Source organism: Oncorhynchus tshawytscha, linkage group LG31, assembly GCF_018296145.1.
Source record: "Oncorhynchus tshawytscha isolate Ot180627B linkage group LG31, Otsh_v2.0, whole genome shotgun sequence".
In the NCBI taxonomy this organism is placed as follows: Eukaryota; Metazoa; Chordata; class Actinopteri; order Salmoniformes; family Salmonidae; genus Oncorhynchus; species Oncorhynchus tshawytscha.
In genome coordinates this window covers 21,006,900-21,026,296 of record NC_056459.1, presented here as the reverse complement: position 1 = coordinate 21,026,296, position 19,397 = coordinate 21,006,900, and the positions used below count along the sequence as shown (strand labels likewise).

Below are 19,397 nucleotides of genomic sequence, written 5' to 3'. Positions count from 1 at the left end.
AATTAATTGCACACACCTGCCCTGGTGCCTCAGGTCTAAATCAGTCCCCGATAAGAGGGCAACAATGAAAAAAGCAGTGGAACTGCCTTCGAGGTCCAGAGATGCGTTTGAGGGGTCTTGAGGATCCATGGCCTGCATAGTAAAACACCCGCCCATTGCAAAAGACAGACATCCAAGAGTCTGCAGGATGGCTGGAACCCCCTGCTGTGGCTACACTGCAGGTAATGTTAACACTGTCTGCAAGCCCAATCTAACTGTTACATCCTCTACCATGTAATATCTCCTCCTCCTGTATTATGTGACTGGCATGTGTTACGGATGTGAAATGGCTAGCTTAGTTAGCGGTGCGCGCTAAATAGCGTTTCAATCGGTGACGTCACTTGCTCTGAGACCTTGAAGTAGTGGTTCCCCTTGCTCTGCAAGGGCCGCGGCTTTTGTGGAGCGATGGGTAACGATGCTTCGTGGGTGACTGTTGTTGATGTGCGCAGAGGGTCCCTGGTTCGCGCCCGGTTATGGGCGAGGGGACGGTCTAAAGTTATACTGTTACATTGGTGCCGTGACCCGGATCACTGGTTGCTGCGGAAAAGGAGGAAGGTCAAAAGGGGATGAGTGTAACGGATGTGAAACGGCTAGCTTAATTAGCACCTCTTCAACCTCAGGAGGCTGAAGAAATTCGGCTTGTCACCAAAAGCACTCACAAACTTCTACAGATGCACAATCGAGAGCATCCTGGCGGGCTGTATCACCGCCTGGTACGGCAACTCCTCCGCCCACAACCGTAAGGCTCTCCAGAGGGTAGTGAGGTCTGCACAACGCATCACCGGGGGCAAACTACCTCCCCTCCAGGACACCTACACCACCCGATGTTACAGGAAGGCCATAAAGATCATCAAGGACAACAACCACCCGAGCCACTGCCTGTTCACCCCGCTATCATCCAGAAGGCGAGGTCAGTACAGGTGCATCAAAGCTGGGACCGAGAGACTGAAAAACAGCTTCTATCTCAAGGCCATCAGACTGTTAAACAGCCACCACTAACATTGAGTGGCTGCTGCCAACACACTGACTCAACTCCAGCCACTTTAATAATGGGAATTGATGGGAAATGATGTAAAATATATCACTAGCCACTTTAAACAATGCTACCTAATATAATGTTTACATACCCTACATTATTCATCTCATATGTATACGTATATACTGTACTCTATATCATCTACTGCATCTTTATGTAATACACTAGCCACTAACTATGCCACTTTGTTTACATACTCATCTCATATGTATATACTGTACTCGATACCATCTACTGTATCTTGCCTATGCCGCTCTGTACCATCACTCATTCATATATCTTTATGTACATATTCTTTATCCCCTTACACTTGTGTGTATAAGACAGTAGTTTTGGAATTGTTAGTTAGATTACTTGTTGGTTATTACTGCATTGTCGGAACTAGAAGCACAAGCATTTCGCTACACTCGCATTAACATCTGCTAACCATGTGTATGTGACAAATAAAATGTGATTTGATTTGATTTTACACATGGTCCACCTCTCCTCATGTTCTGATGTAATAGCAGCCACTATTCTTTAGCTCACAAGTCCTCCTGGCAACAGTAGTCACAACACTGGATTTAGTTGAAGCATAGTCCCAAAAGTAAAGGGTATGGTAAATTATACAGGGAGACCCTGACCCACTCACCTCTTGCTCGCTTGGCCAACAGGGAGGGAGGGTAGAGGGTGAAGAGGCAGTGGGCCTGGGTGATGAGCTCCTCGTAGGGCAGGTCCTGGGGGATCTGGGACAGGATGTGGTACACCATGGCCATGTTACCCTCGGTTTGCTTCACCTCTTTCTCCCCGTGCAGGACGATCTATAAACAATACAGAATATTAGCAGGTTATTATATTAGCTTTGTCCCATTCAACCATTCAGTAGTTACAGTTTGTCTAGCTACACTCTTTTTGTAACTGTTGAAGACCTTCTCGGCTCTGCGGATTTTGCTGCGACGAGACCGAATGATTAAATAATTTGTTTTGGTACTGCCCATATGTGGTTTGTTTTTGGTCACAGGTCCAGGAATGGCTGAAGAATTGCAACATTTACCTGGATCTCTGCAAATAGCACTGCTGGATGATCTGAAACGTCATAGTCAATTGATCAATAATCTAATAATACTTTTAGCAAGAATGATATATAATCTGAAGAAATTGTGAAAATAGAAAGGTTCAGAACTTTTGTTAAACATCACAGCACAGTTGAAAAATCTATAGCAAATAAATATCCAATAAGGATGGTGTTAAAAGATAGATGGGAGGGGTTGAATGGAGCCGAAAGTTGGGAATAATAACAACTAATAACAAGATAACTAGTGTAAAACATACTGTGTCCGTAAAACGTATTTAGGTTCAGAACGTTAGTGAAAGAAAAAGATGTGAGAGGTTGAGGCTAGAGGAAGGACAGGAGTAAAAACAAACAAAATACAACTATTGTAAAATAGACTGTGCCCGTAAAATGTATATAGTATTTATACGCTGGAAGTTGAAGCCTAAGCGTTGTTGTTCACTGGTTTACTCAAATTAGGGGAGGGGTTGTCGGGCTAGAAGGTGAAAAATTTAAAAAATAAAAATAAATGGATGTGTACAAATCTGTCTGTCTGTACAGTTGAAGTTTACATACACCTTAGCCAAATACATTTACGTTTTTCACAATTCCTGACATTTAATCAAAGTAAAAATTCCCTGTTTTAGGTCAGTTAGGATCACCACTTTATGTTAAGAATGTGAAATGTCAGAATAATAGTAGAGAGAATGATTTAATTCAGCTTTTATTTCTTTCATCACATTCCCAGTGGGTAAGAAGTTTACATATACTCAATTAGTATTTGGTAGCATTGCATTTAAATTGTTTAACTTGGGTCAAACGTTTCGGGTAACCTTCCTCAAGCTTCCAACAATAAGTTGGGTGAATTTTGGCCCATTCCTCCTGACAGAGCTGGTGTAACTGAGTCAAGTTTGTAGGCTTCCTCGCTCGCACACGCTTTTTCAGTTCTGCCCACAAATGTTCTATAGGATTGAGGTCTGGGCTTTGTGATGGCCACTCCAATACCTTGACTTTGTTGTCCTGAAACCATTTTGCCACAACTTTGGAAGTTTGCTTGGGGTCATTGTCCATTTGGAAGACCCATTTGAGTCCAAGCTTTAACTTCCTGGCTGATGTCATGAGATGTTGCTTCAATATATCCACGTCATTGTCCTCCTCATGATGCTATCTATTTTGTGAAGTGCACCAGTCCCTCCTGCAGAAAAGCCCCCCCACAACATGATGATGCCTTCCCTTTTTTCTCCAAACATAACAATGGTCCTTGTGGCCAAACAGTTCTATTTTTGTTTCATCAGACCAGAGGACATTTTTCCAAAAAGTACAAACTTTGTCCCCAAGTGCAGTTCAAACCGTAGTCTGGCTTTTTTTATGGCGGTTTTTGAACAGTGACTTTCTTGCTGAGCGGACTTTTAGGTTATGTTGATATAGGACTCGCTTTACTGTGGATATAGATACTTTTGTACCTGTTTCCTCCAGCATCTTCACAAAGACCATCGCTTTTGTTCTGGGATTGATTTGCACTTTACGCAACAAAGTACGTTCATCTCTAGGAAACAGAACGAGCCTCCTTCCTGAGTGGTATGACGGCTGCCTGGTCCCATGGTGTTTATACTTGCGTACTATTGTTTGTACAGATGAATGTGGTACCTTGTCTGTACCTTTTTTCTGAGGTCTTGGCTGATTTCTTTTGATTTTCCCATGATGTCAAGCAAAGAGGCACTGAGTTTGAAGGTAGGCCTTGAAATACAGTGGGGCAAAAAAGTATTTAGTCAGCCACCAATTGTGCAAGTCCTCCCACTTAAAAAGATGAGAAAGGCCTTTAATTTTCATCATAGGTACACTTCAACTATGACAGACAAAATGAGAGAAAATAATCCAGAAAATCACATTGTAGGATTTTTTATGAATTTATTTGCAAATTATGGTGGAAAATAAGTATTTGGTCAATAACAAAAGTTTATCTCAATACTTTGTTATATACCCTTTGTTGGCAATGACAGAGGTCAAAGTCTTCAAGGTTTTCACATACTGTTGCTGGTATTTTGGCCCATTCCTCCATGCAGATCTCCTCTAGAGCAGTGATGTTTTGGGGCTGTTGCTGGGCAACACAGACTTTCAACTCCCTTCAAAGATTTTCTATGGGGTTGAGATCTGGAGACTGGCTAGGTGACTCCAGGACTTTGAAATGCTTCTTACGAAGCCACTCCTTCGTTGCCCGGGCGGTGTGTTTGGGATCATTGACTAAATACTTTTTTACCCCACTGTACATCCACAGGTACACCTCCAATTGACTCAAATTATGTCAATTAGCCTATCAGAAGCTTCTAAAGCCATCATATCAGTTTCTGGAATTTTCCAAGCTGTTTCAAGGTACAGTCAACTTAGTGTATGTAAACTTCTGACCCACTGGAAATATGATACAGTGAGTTATAAGTGAAATAATCTGTCTAAACAATTGTTGGAAAAATGACTTGTGTCATGCACAAAGTAGATGTCCTATCCGACTTGCCAAAACTATAGTTTGTCAACAAGAAATGTGTGGAGTGGTTGAAAAACTAGTTTTAATGACTCCAACCTACGTGTATGTAAACTTCCAACTTCAACTGTATGTATGTATGTATGTATGTACGTACGTATCTATGTATGTATGTACAGAAGTTTACATACACCTTAGCCAAATACATTTATGCTCAGTTTTTCACAATTCCTGACATTTAATCCCAGTAAAAAATCCCTGTTTTAGGTCAGTTAGGATCACCACTTTATTTTTGTAATGTGAAATGTCAGAATAATAGTAGAGAGAATGATTTATTTCAGCTTTTATTTCTTTCAGCACATTCCTAGTGGGTCAGAAGTTTACATACACTCAATTAGTATTTGGTAGACATTTGTGGAGTGGTTGATGACTCCAACCTAAGTGTGTGTAAACTTTCGACTTCAACTGTATTCATGAATGTACAGTACCAGTCAAAAGTTTGAACACAAAGTAAGCCACCCTTTGAATTGATCACAGCTTTAAACACTCTTGGCATTCTCTCAACCAGCTTCAACTGCTTTTTCAACCGTCTTGAAGAAGTTCCTACATATGCTAAGCACTTGTTGGTTGCTTTTCCTTTGCTCTGCAGTCCAACTCATCTCAAATCATCTCAATTGGGTTGAGGTCGGGTGATTGTGGAGGCCAGGTCATCTGACGCAGCACTACATCCCTCTCCTTCTTGGTCAAATAGCCCTTACACAGTCTGGAGGTGTGTTGGGTCATTGTCCTGTTGAAAAACAAAATGATAGTCCCAATAAGCGCAAACCAGATGGGATGGCATATCGCTGCAGAATGCTGCGGTAGCCAAGCTAGTTAAGTGTGCCTTTTGAATTCTAAATAAATCACAGACCGGGTCACCAGCAAAGCACCCCCACACCATCATACTTCCTCCATGCTTCACGGTGGAAACAACACTTGCAGAGATAATCTGTTCACCTACTCTGCGTCTCACAAAAACAAGGCGGTTGGAACCAAAAATCTCAAATTTGGACTCATCAGACCAAAGAACAGATCTCCACCGGTCTAATGTCCATTGCTTGTGTTTTTTGGCCCAAGCAAGTCTCTTCTTATGTCCTTTAGTAACGGTTTCGACTATGAAGGCGTGATTCACGCAGTCTCTTCTGAACAGTTGATTTTGAAATGTGTCTGTTACTTGAACTCTGTGAAGCTGGGTCTTCCTTTCCTGTGGCAGTCCTCATGAGAGCCAGTTTCATCATAGTGCTTGATCGTTTTTGTGACTGCACTTGAAGAAATCTTCCGGATTGACTGAACTTTATGTCTTAAAGTAACGGACTGTCGTTTCTCTTTGCTTATTCGAGCTGTTCTTGCCATAATAGGGACTTGGTCTTTTACCAAATAGGGCTATCTTGTGTATACCACCCCTAACTTGTCACAATACAACTGATTGGCTCAAACACATTAAGAAGGAAAGAAATTATACAAATTAACTTTTAACAAGGCACACCTGTTGAAGCTGGTTGAGAGAATGCCATGAGTGTGCAAAGCAGTGAGCAGGCAAAGGGTGGCTACTTTGAAAAATCTCAAATATATTTTAATTTGTTTAACATGTTTATGGTTACTACATGATTCCATGTGTTATTTCATAGTTTTGATATCTTCACTGTTATTCTACAATGTAGAAAATAGTCAAAATATAGAAAAACCCTGGAATAAGTAAGTGTGTCCAATATTTTGACTGGTACTGTATATATTTGCAAAAAATATATATTGGAGATTGGAAGTGATGCAGTCAATTAATATTGATGGAAGGTACAATCTATCTGCAATATTAAAGCTGATGTAGCCCTAAAAATGTTTTAGAGGGTAGATCAGCTTTAATATTGCAGATAGATGTTTAAAATCTACCTCAACATCCTTAGTTAAGATGTTTCAAATCGACATAAATAGTAGACCAACATACCAATTATATATATTTTTTAAATGCACTTTTCCTACTAGCACTGACTTTGCTGATAAGTACTGGTTGACTGAACTAACTATCTTAAGATGAGTGCACTAATTGTAAGTCACTCTGGATAAGAGCGTCTGCTAAATGACTAAAATGTAAATCTACCATCTACCTCAGCAGACTCATACCCCAGACTATTTTCAGTTCCAGGAGATGTGCGGTGAGTAATTGTACAGGGTTTAGGCCCGGTGAGTAATGATATAGGGTTTTAGCCCAGTGAGTAATTGTACAGGGTTTAGGCCCGATGAGTAATGATATAGGGTTTTAGCCCAGTGAGTAATTGTACAGGGTTTAGGCCCGGTGAGTAATGATATAGGGTTTTAGCCCAGTGAGTAATTGTACAGGGTTTAGGCCCAGGTGAGTAACGGTACAGGGTTTAGGCCCGGTGAGTAACGGTACAGGGTTTAGGCCCGGTGAGTAACTGTACAGGGTTTAGGCCCGGTGAGTAACGGTACAGGGTTTAGGCCCGGTGAGTAACTGTACAGGGTTTAGGCCCGGTGAGTAACGGTACAGGGTTTAGGCCCGGTGAGTAACGGTACAGGGTTTAGGCCCGGTGAGTAACGGTACAGGGTTTTGGCACAGCGCAGACTGAAAGGGTTAAGCCTCCCTGTGTCTAGTAACATAAGAGGCAGGATGAACTACATTTCCTGACTGCCTTGTTATCCCGACTTCAAAAGGCCTTGGCCCCCTTTGGTTTGTGTGCAGCTCCAGTATCTAGCAGGGGATAGGCTTATGGAAGAAGAAGAAAGGGGCCATTTAAAGCAATCTAGCACAAACACAGCCAGTACTCCACACCAAACCTCTGGTGAGTTCATTAGAGTTGTTTAATTAACTGGTCTAGCTATAACAAAGTGCCCTGGATTTGTGTGTGTGTGTGTGTGTGTGTGTGTGTGTGTGTGTGTGTGTGTGTGTGTGTGTGTGTGTGTGTGTGTGTGTGTGTGTGTGTGTGTGTAGAGGAATCCTTGCCTTTAAAAAAGTCTTGTTTTGTTTTCCGTTGCTCCTGACAAGTAGTCACAAAACAACTCCATTTACAAAGGGCCGAGCGAGAAACACACGTTTGAAGTTTGGCGAGATATTGTTTCCCCAATACCATCTAATAAGCGCTTAGTGGAATGTGCAGACTAATGAGTGGTTTGTTGTTCATTAGCAACTACTGTACCACAAATAAGAATGCATCTCTGAATTCACTTCAGATTGTTAAATGCCCAAATGACTGTCGCTCACTTATAGAAAATACACACTGCCCACATAAAGAATTATGTCCAGCAGACAACTTGGAAGCAGATGAGAGAGATGCTCTGAAAACAAGGATTTAGTTACAGAGTAAGGCACAAGACATATTTCTATTCCTTACAAAATGGACAATAACCTATCCATTCTATTCTAGTATTTTATTCTACATTACTCTATTCTATAAACAGAGAGTTCACAGTTTAAATATTGGTTCTTACCACGGCAGCGAAGTAGACGGCCATGAGTGGGTGTGAAGCCAGGAAGAAGTCATAGAGCCTGAGAACATGACGGATCTCAGACAGGATGTGGCCATGTGATGAGCCAGCTCAGAGCAAAGATGGTTCCCACCTCGACCCTGCAACACATATGAACAAGTTAGTCAGTTATTATTATTTTCTGTGTTTGTTTATAGGATAGGACAGAGGTAGAGCTAGAGGAGAGAGTGTGCTGAAATAGCAGTGGGCCGTATTCAAACCCATACTGCAGCGGTATATGAGTTCTGGAGTTCTTAGACCACTTGACCACCCTATGCCATTATGAACAGGTCAAGTCACATTTGATTTAAAGTGCATCGTCACAGGGTCTCCATACACTTTACAGAGGGAATAAACAGCAACAACTACATTGCTCAACCACTCATTATCAAGAGCAACAGCTCATTTTTACACTGCCTAATTAAAATACATCCGTTGACGTCCCACTAGTCGATGTACAGTAAACCCAATCTCCTTATTCTGTCATGATGACCGCAGGACAGCCCAGCACTTAACCTGCATTAGCCTGCAAAGTGGGGGATGCAAGTCTGAGGGAAATGTGTGAATATAACAAGGGCTACGAGTACATCCCATAGGGCTCTCGTTAAAAGTAGTGCACTATATAGGGAATAGGGTGCCATTTGGGACACAGCCAAGTTATGCTTATGCCAGTTCCTGTGAGTAAGGACGGTGTAATTACAGAATACAGAGAGACCAGTTTTAAAGGCAAGGCATTAGGCATGGTTCACTACAGAAACCCCTTGGACTGCAACACTTAATGCAGATCTATTTGAGTTATTATTTGTGGGCTTTGCAGGAGAAAACTCCTTGGACAAAGCACTCGAGTGCCGCCCACAAAAATCACCAATTTGTAACATCCATAGGCAACTCTATAGCTAACTGAACATTTAGGATGGCAACCACAACAGCAATAGTCATTGTGTTGTCAAATGACTTGCCTTTGTAATACTTTCATTTTGTTCAAATGAAGTAGGGCCTATTTGTAAAAACTAGGTTATATAACCGCTCTAGTGTCAAATAGTTTCCAGAACATTTCCTCAGCAGTCTTAAGGTAGCCTAAAAGCAGTGAGCAACACCATTATACCTGTGAGCTTCCATCTCCTTGGCTCTGTCTCAAATAGCACCCTAGTGCACTACTTCCAAGAGGCCTTCCAAGATGCACCCATATTCAATATTTATCACTAGCCCTCTTATTCTCTACATTTTACATGGCGCCACTATCAAAAATAACTTTCTTTTATCAAGAACTGGGGAGGAACTGCACGCAACACAGAGAGAGAGAGAGAGAGAGAGAGAGATTTATGTGCTACAGCTTACCCCAAAGCATTTCAACACAACACACACCCAGGACACAGTGTAAATAAGACTAGGAGAATATTTAATACCATGGTAATGTGTTTTAGTACACTACACACAATGCTGGAGTTTTAGAGGGATATAGTCACACAACTTTGACGAGCAGTCATATAAAACACTGCTTCAGTTAGAGTCAAAATATCGTTCCTTGTCTGCTGCGTTCCATTTCTCCTCGGAGATGGATGAAAAACATGCCTAGCATACAAAAAGAAAGTCCTCAACCATGCTCATAGTGACTTGTCAGTGCATCAATCATATTGACGTGGAGACATCTTAAGAAGGTTGACAATCAAGACCCAATGTGACATTGAGGAAACAGAGAGCAAAGTGACAGCACAGCGGAAGGCGGTGGAATCCTTTGACTCGCTGACAGTTAGCTGTGGAGACAGGAAACCAGGGGCCGCTCTTTAACTCAAAGCCTTCCCAATTAAATCTCACAGCATACTTTCTTGTCAGACCATCAATTATACAAATACATCAGGAGCCCAAAAAAATCTCTGTGATAAATAAGAAATACACAGTCTTCCATCCTTTCTCCCTCAGTTCTGTAGTCTCATACTACACACTAGTCCAGCTGGCTCAGGGGTACAGTAGCCTAGCTGATGGCAAGGCAGGTGGAGAGACATAGAAGCAATCGATCAGGTTGATTTTTACTCCATATCTCTTAGTTTGACTCAATTGTATATCCTGGCTGCGACAACCTACCTTTCCAAGAAGAACAGACTCTTACTGCCCCCTTCAGGAGAAAAGAGTGGGAAGCAGGGCCTGTATTAATAAAGTGTTACAGAATAGGTGCTGCTCTAGGATCAGTTTTGTCTTTTGGATCATCATGAACAAGATTACATGGATAGGGGGGACCTGATCCTAGATCAGCACTCCTACTCAGAGCCTTCATGAATATGGACACCGATCATGAGTCACAAATGCAAATATACAGTGAGCTACAAAAGTATTGGGAGAGTGACAAATATTTTGTTGTTTTGGCTCTGTACTCTTCAGATTTGAAATTATACAATGACTATGAGGTGAAAGTGCAGACAAAACAAACAGCAAATGCATCCAACAAGTTTATAGAGTCACAAGCTTGATGTAATCATTGTGTGCAAGGAATATGGGACCAAACACTAAAATTTTGACCCCTTGACTTTCTCCACATTTTGTTACGTTACAGCCTTATTCTAAAATGGATCAAATATTTTTTTTCCCTCATCATTCTACACACAATACCCCACAATGACAAAGTGAAAACAGGGTTTTAGAAAGTTAGCTAATTTATTAAAAATGAAAACAGAAATATCTTATTTACATACGTTTTGTAATGACCTGACTAGATCATAAAGGAACAATTGTCCAGACAGAGGATTGAGTTTGTGAATTGACGGTTTATTAACCCAACTTTACACAGGCTACTGTTTGGCCGTAGCCCACGCCAAATACATGAAAGATACCCCACATACCAACCGTGACCTTCTCTTGTGAAGGCCAGACGTAAGAGAAAGAACAATGGCTAAACCTGGTCTTAACTTCCAATTCTGCATCCCCCTGCCCAACCCCCCTCCACGCCACTCCGCCAACCACCAGGATGCCCGGCATCAGAACATTCCAGGCATTCCCGTGATTGGCAGATAGCAGGTTGATTGGCATGTCGGACCCCGCGAACACAACCAACTAATAGCCTAACACATAACACACAGCTATCTGTGCGGGTCGCTACAGTATTCAGACCCTTTGCTATGAGACTTGAAATTGAGCTCAGTTGCATCCTGTTCCCATTGATCATCCTTGAGATGTTTCTACAACTTGATTGGAGTACACCTGTGGTAAATTAATTTGACTGGACATGATTTGGAAAGGCACACACCTGTCTATATAAAGGTCCCACAGTTGACAATGCATGTCAGAGCAAAAACCAAGCCATGAGGTGAAAGGAATTGTCCGTAGAGATCCGAGACAGGATTGTGTCGAGTCACAAATCTGGGGAAGGGTACTGAAAAATGTCTGCAGCATTGAAGGTACCCAAGAACACAGTGGCCTCCATCATTCTTAAATGGAAGAAATTTGAAACCACCAAGACTCTTCCTAGAGCTGGCCACCCGGACAAACTGAGCAATCGGGGGAGAAGGGCCTTGGTCAGGGAGGTGACCAACAACCCAATGGTCACTCTGACAGAGCTCCAGAGTTCATCTGTGGAGATGGGAGAACCTTCCAGAAGGACAAGCATCTCTTCAGCACTCCACCAATCAGGCCTTTATGGTACAGTGGCCAGACAGAAGCCACTCCTCAGTAAAAGGCACATGACAGCCCGCTTGGAGTTTTCCAAAAGGCACCTAAAGACTCTCAGACCATGAGAAACAAGCTTCTCTGGTCTGATGAAACCATGATTGAACTATTCGGCCTGAATGCCAAGTGTCACATCTGGAGGAAACATGGCACCATCCCTACAGTGAAGCATGGTGGCAGCATCATGCTGAGGGGATGTTTTTCAGCGGCAGGGACTGGGAGACTAGTAAGGATCAAGAAGAATGCCCCTCTTCCCACAGGCGTTATTACTACCTCTGAGGGTTTAGAGCTTGAGGTAGTCACCTCATACAAGTACTTGGGAGTATGTATCAAAGCTGCAGGCTAAAGTTAAATCTAGACATGGTTTGCTCGATCGTAATCGGTCCTATTTCACCCCAGCTGCCAAACTAACCCTGATTCAGATGACCATCCTACCCATGCTAGATTACGGAGAAGTCATTTATAGGTATGCAGGAAAGGGTGCTCTAGAGCGGCTAGATGTTCTTTACCATTCGGCCATCAGATTTGCCACCAATGTTCCTTATAGGACACATCACTGCACTCTATATTCTATACTCCTCTGAGATGGCTGCCTCGCTTCGCGTTCCTGGGAAACTATGCAGTATTTTGTTTTTTTATGTGTTATTTCTTACATTGTTACCCCAGGAAATCTTAGGTTTAATTACATACAGTCGGGAAGAACTATTAGATATAAGAGCAATGTCAACTCGCCAACATTACGACCAGGAATACAACTTTCCTGAAGCGGATCCTCTGTTTGGTCCATCACCCAGGACAATGGATTGGATCCCAGCCGACGACCCAAAACAACGGCGCCGCAGAAGGGGCAGACTGAGCGGTCTTCTGGTCAGGCTCCGCACATTGCGCACCGATCCCGCGCATACTACTTGCCAATGTCCAGTCACTTGACAACAAGGTAGACGAAATCCGAGCAAGGGTTGCCTTCCACAGAGACATCAGAGATTGTAAGGTTCTTTGTTTCACGGAAACATGGCTCACTCGAGACACGCTATCGGAGTCGGTACAGTCACCTGTTTTTTTCAAGCATTGCACCGACAGAAACAAGCATCTCTCTGGTAAGAAGAAGGGCGGGGGTGTATGCCTCATGATTAACGAGACGTGGTGTGATCATAACAACATACAGGAACTCAAGTCCTTTTGTTCACCTGACTTAGAATTCCTCTCAATCAAATGCCAACCGCATTATCTACCAAGAGAATTCTCTTCGATCATAATCATAGTCGTATTCCCCCCCAAGCAGACAAATCGACGGCCCTGAAAGAACTTAATTTGACTCTATGTAAACTGGAAACCACATATCCTGAGGCTGCATTTATTGTAGCTGGGGACTTTAACAAGGCTAATCTGAAAACAAGGCTCCCTAAATTTTTACGATCATATCGATTGCGTGACCCGGGCTGGCAAAACCCTGGATCATTGTTATTTTAACTTCCGCAACGCTTCCCTCCCCCACCCTCTTTTCGGAAAAGCTGACCACGACTCCATTTTGTTGCTCCCAGCCTATAGACAGAAACTAAAACAGGAAGCACCCGTGCTCAGGTCTGTTCAACGCTGGTTCGACCAATTGGATTCCACGCTTCAAGATTCCTTCGATCACGTTGACTGGAATATGTTTCGCATAGCGTCGAACAACAACATTGATGAATACGCTGATTCGGTGAGCGAGTTTATTAGCAAGTGTATCGATGATGTTGTACCCACAGCGTCTATTAAAACATTCCCCAACCAGAAACTGTGGATTGATGGCAGCATTCGCGTAAAACTGAAAGCGCAAACCATTGCTTTTAATCAGGGCAAGGTAACCGGAAACATGACCGAATACAGACAGTGTAGCTATTCCCTCCGCACGGCAATCAAACAAGCTAAGCATTAGTATAGAGGCAAAGTAGAATCACAATTCAGCAGCTCAGACACAAGAGGTATATGGCAGGGTCTACGGTCAATCATGGTCTACAAAAGAAAAACCAGCCCCGTCGCGGACCAGGATATCTTGCTCCCAGACAAACTAAACAACTTCTTTGCTCGCTTTGAGGACAATACAGTGCCACTGACACGGCCCGCTACCAAAACCTGCGGGCTCTCCTTCACTGCAGCCAACATGAGTAAAACATTTAAACGTGTTAACCTTCGCAAGGCTGCAGGCCCAGACGGCATCCCTGGCCGCATCCTCAGAGCATATGCAGACCAGCTGACTGATGTGTTTACAGACATATTCAATCAATCCTTATCCCAGTCTGCTGTTCCCACATGCTTCAAGAGGGCCACCATTGTTCCTGTTCCCAAGAAAGCTAAGGTAACTGAGCTAAATGACTACCGCCCCGTAGCACTCACATCCGTCATCATGAAGTGCTTTGAGAGACTAGTCAAGGACCATATCACTTCCACTCTACCTGACACCCTAGACCTACTCCAATTTGCTTACCACCCCAATAGGTCCACAGACGACGCAGTCACACTGCACACTGCCCTAACCCATTTGGACAAGAGGAATACCTATGTAAGAATGTCGTCATTAAGCTCGAGACCCTGGGTCCTGGACTTCCTGACGGGCCGCCCCCAGGTGGTGAGGTTAGGTAACAACATCTCCACCCCGCTGATCCTCAACACTGGGGCCCCACAAGGGTGCGTTCTCAGCCCTCTCCTGTACTCCCTGTTCACCCATGACTGTGTGGCCATGCACACTTCCAACTCAATCATCAAGTTTAGACAACACTACAGTGGCAGGCTTGATTACCAACAACGACGAGACGGCCTACAGGGAGGAGGTGAGGGCCCTCGGAGTGTGGTGTCAGGAAAATAACCTCACACTCAATGTCAACAAAACAAAGGAGATGATCGTGGACTTCAGGAAACAGCAGACGGAGCAGCCCCCTATCCACATTGACGGGACAGTAGTGGAGAAGGTGGACAATTTTAAGTTCCTCGGCGTACACATCACGGACAAACTGAAATGGTTCACCCACACAGACAGCGTGGTGAAGAAGGCGCAGCAGTGCCTCTTCAACTTCAGGAGGCTGAAGAAATTCGGCTTGTCACCAAACACTCACAAACCTTTACAGATGCACAATCGAGAGCATCCTGTCGGGCTGTATCACAGCCTTGTACAGCAACTGCTCCGCCCACAACCGTAAGGCTCTCCAGAGGGTAGTGAGGTCTGCACAACGCATCACCGGGGGCAAACCACCTGCCCTCCAGGAGACCTACACCACCCGATGTCACAGGAAGGCCAAAAAGATCATCAACAACCACCGAGCCACTGCCTGTTCACCCCGCTATCATCCAGAAGGCGAGGTCAGTACAGATGCATCAAAGCTGGGACCGAGAGACTGAAAAACAGCTTCTTTCTCAAGGCCATCAGACTGTTAAACAGCCATCACTAACATTGAGTGGTTGCTGCCAACATATTGACTCAAATCTCTAGCCACTTTTATAATGGAAAAATTGTGGTAATAAATGTATCACTAGCCACCTTAAACAATGCCACTTACCCTACATTACTCATCGCATATATATATACTGTACTCTATACCATCTACTGCATCTTGCCTATGCCATTCGGCCATCACTCATTCATATATTTTTATGCACATATTCTTCTTATTCATTCCTTTGCACTTGTGTGTGTATAAGGTAGTTGTGAAATTGTTAGGTTAGATTACTTGTTAGATATTACTGCATGGTCGGAACTAGAAGCACAAGCATTTCGCTACACTTGCATTAACATCTGCTAACCATGTGTATGTGACAAATAAAATTTGATTTGATTTGTAAACTGGTCATCTCTGTATACCCGTCGCAAGTCCCACTGGTTGATGCTTATTTATAAAACCCACTTAGGCCTCACTCCCCCCTATCTGAGATATCTACTGCAGCCCTCATCCTCCACATACAACACCCGTTCTGCCAGTCACATTCTGTTAAAGGTCCCCAAAGCACACACATCCCTGGGTCACTCCTCTTTTCAGTTCGCTGCAGCTAGCGACTGTAAAGAGCTGCAACAAACACTCAAACTGGACAGTTTTATCTCAATCTATTCATTCAAAGATTCAGTCATGGACACTGTCGTGACATTGTATTAGTTAATGTGACTACTGTTGCTCATTGAATGATTACAAGTTTCTAATTGCGTGATTAACTGAATCAAGCAATTATTAACTCATTAACCTGGGGCACCATGGGAAAACTAGTTTTTATTGAGTTTCTATTTCCCAAATTAACTCAAAGAATATCAGAATATGGATTTTACAACAGCCGCTAATTAACCAGTTTTCTCTACCAATCTCGTTCTGAACGTCGTATAGCCCGTGAATCTGCACAGACCCGGGTCTCACCAATGAGTTCGTACCACACCAATCTTAGTTTAATATTTATTTACTAAAAAGCTAAAATGATGATAAAAGATACACATAGACAAAACACATTATAGGCTATTGATTAGAACTTAGTATAACGGGCCAACACACTATGGCGCATGTTACCCAAAATGGGGATTTCAAAGAGAGAGAAAAAGAGAAAGTACATGAGAGAAATATACATTTGGGTGAATTTGTCAGCTAAGCTATTCTAACCCTAGCCTTGCCCCAAACTGCCGCTCTTATGGGTCAGAATATAATGATGTAATTACGTGGGGTAGACCTCCGAGGATTCTCTGCGTGGACCGTTCAGCAGCTCGATGACACACTTCTCCTGCGCACCTCTCTAATCGTCCTCCCGATGTCAGTGTCCTTTTGGCTTGCGAGTCTGTTCCCTTGCTATGGAAGGGGTCTTCTGAGGACAGACAGCTCTGTAGCTCACAGCATAGGAATGAAACCTTTTAGATACCACGATTCGCTGAGATTGGATACTAAGGGGGTCCGGCTTGAATTCACCCGCTTAGACACAGCTACTCATCCGTAGCTTGGGTAGAAAAGGATTTCTCTGTCTTCAAACTTGTGTTGCATTCTGGGTTCGTTGACTTTTTAGACCTTGGTGGCAGCTTGGGTCACGTAGTCTTCTCTGTAAATTCTATACTCACAGGTTTTATACCCTTGGGTCAGAAGTGGGCGTAACCGACTTTAGGGCAGTTCTCTGGGCGTACCAAGTTAATGAGGCAAGGTCTAGATTTTACTCAAACCCAATTTTAGACATCTAACTTTACATTTAATTTACCAAAACACTCCCTTTGATTTGGACATTTTACACACAATGTCTAAACATGTACAATGTCTAAACATCAAACAAATACTTGGAAAACTCTTCACGTTACACTGTTTTCGTAATAACGTCATCTATTAACCTTTAATAACAAAACAAAAATGACATACATTTTCATATTCCATCTATCGTCATGACCACCATTGTGGCTGACGGAAACCATTGTTCCAAAGTCCCTTTATTTCATGTTTAATGTTCTGAGGCGGGTTCTCCATAGTAACAGGACAAAGGAATTTGTCTGTGGCCTGAGATTTACCAGGGGCGTGAGGGTCATAAAACCCCCACATCTTCAGACCCCTAGATCTCTCCTCCTCTGTTGGGGTTGAGAGATAATCTGTAGGGTTGTGGTCTCCTGTAACCTGACCTGATCAGGACAGTCATGCCAACACTCTTACTGACAGTTGTGGCTGCTTTGTGTGATGTATTGTTGTCTCTACCTTCTTGACCTTTGTGCTGTTGACTGTGCCCAATAATGTTTGTACCATATTTTGTGCTGCTACCATGTTGTGTTGCTACCATGCTGTGTTGTCATGTGTTGCTGTTTTGCTATGTTGTTGTCTTAGGTCTCTCTTTATGCAGTGTTGTGTTGTCTCTCTTGTTGTGATGTGTGTTTTGTCTTATATTTATATTTCCTATTTAATTTTTTATCCCAGGCCTCCGTCCCCACAGGAGGCCTTTTTGCCTTTTGGTAGGCCGTCATTGTAAATAAGAATGATTTCTTAACTGACTTGCCTAGTTAAATATAGGTTAAATAAAAGGTATAGATAAACGGAGCAAAGTAGAGAGAGATCCTTGATGTAAACCTGCTCCAGAGCGCTCAGGACCTCAGACTGGGGTGAAGGTTCACCTTCCAACAGGACAACGACCCTAAGCACATGGCCAGTACAACTCAGGAGTGGCTTCGGGACAAGTCTCTGAATGTCCTTGAGTGGTCCAGCCAGAGCCCGGACTTGAACTCGATCGAACATCTCTGGAGAGACCTGAAAATAGCTGTGCGGCTACGCTCCCCATCCAACCTGACAGAGCTTGAGAGGATCTGCAGAGAAGAATGGAAGAAACTCCCCAAATACAGGTGTGCCAAGCTTGTAGTGTCATACCCAATAAGACTTGAGGCTGTAATCACTGCCAAAGGGCTTCAACAAAGTATTGAGTGAAGGGTCTGAATACTTATGTAAATGTGATATTTCAGTTTTTTATTTTTAACAAATTTGCAAAAAATGTTTATCTGTTTTTGCTTTGTCATTATGGGGTATTGTGTGTAGATTGATGAGGGGAGATAAATATTTCATACATTTTAGGATAAGGCGGTAGCATATCAAAATATGGAAAAAGTCAAGGGGTCTAAATACTTTCTGAATCACATAAGTGTTCACACCCCTGAGTCAGCGATTACATCTGTGAGTCTTTCTGTAAGTCTCTAAAAGCATTCCACACTTGGATTTTACAATATTTGCACATTCTTTTTAAAAGCATTGTTGATCACTCCTTGACAGCCATTTTCAAGTCTTGCCATAGAGTTTTCAAGCCGTACCTCAGGAACATTCCAATGTTGTCTTGGTAAGCAACTCCAGTGTATATTTGGCCTTGTGTTTTAAGTTATTGTCCTGCTGAAAGGCGAATTTGCCTCCCAATGTCTGTTGGAAAGCAGACAACCAGAATTTCCTCTAGGATTTTGCCTGTGCTTAGCTCTTTTCCATTGCTTTTTATCCTAAAAAAACTCCCTAGACCTGACCAATGACAAGCATACCCATAACATGATGCAGCCACCACCATGCTTGAAAATATGAAGAGTGGTACTCAGTGATGTGATGTGTTGGATTTGCCCCAAACATAACACTTTGTATTCAGGACATAATGTTCACTTCTTTGCCACATTTTTTACAGTTTTACTTTAGTGTCTTATTGCAAACAGGATGCATGTTTTGGAATGTTTTTATTCTGTACAGGCTTCCTTCTTTTCACTCTGTCATTTAGGTTGATATTGTGAAGTAACTACAATGTTATTGATCCATGCATTATCCTTCCTCTCCAGCAACTGAATTAGGCAGGACGCCTGTATCTTTGTAGTGACTGGTTGTATTGATAGACCATCAAAAGTGCAACGTCACCATGCTCAAAGGAATATGCAATGTCTGCTTTTTAAAATTTGTATCCATCTACCAATAGCTGCCCTCCCTGGTCTTTGTGGTTGAATCTGTGTTTGAAATTCACTGATCCACTGACGGACCTTACAGATAATTGTATGTGTGGGGTACAGAGATGAGTCATTCAAGTCATTCAAAAATTATGTTAAACACTATTATTGCACACAGAGTGAGTCCATGCAACTTATTATGTGACTTGTTAAGCACATTTTTACTCCTGAACTTATTCAGGTTTGCCATAACTGTCATGACTTGCCCTCCTGG

At 42.8% G+C, this 19,397-nt stretch overlaps 1 pseudogene; it reads right to left on the bottom strand.

Annotated features, from left to right (window-relative positions):
* The window catches only part of LOC112229233, a 49,184-nt pseudogene that overhangs the window by 10,302 nt on the left and 19,485 nt on the right, over positions 1-19,397 (bottom strand).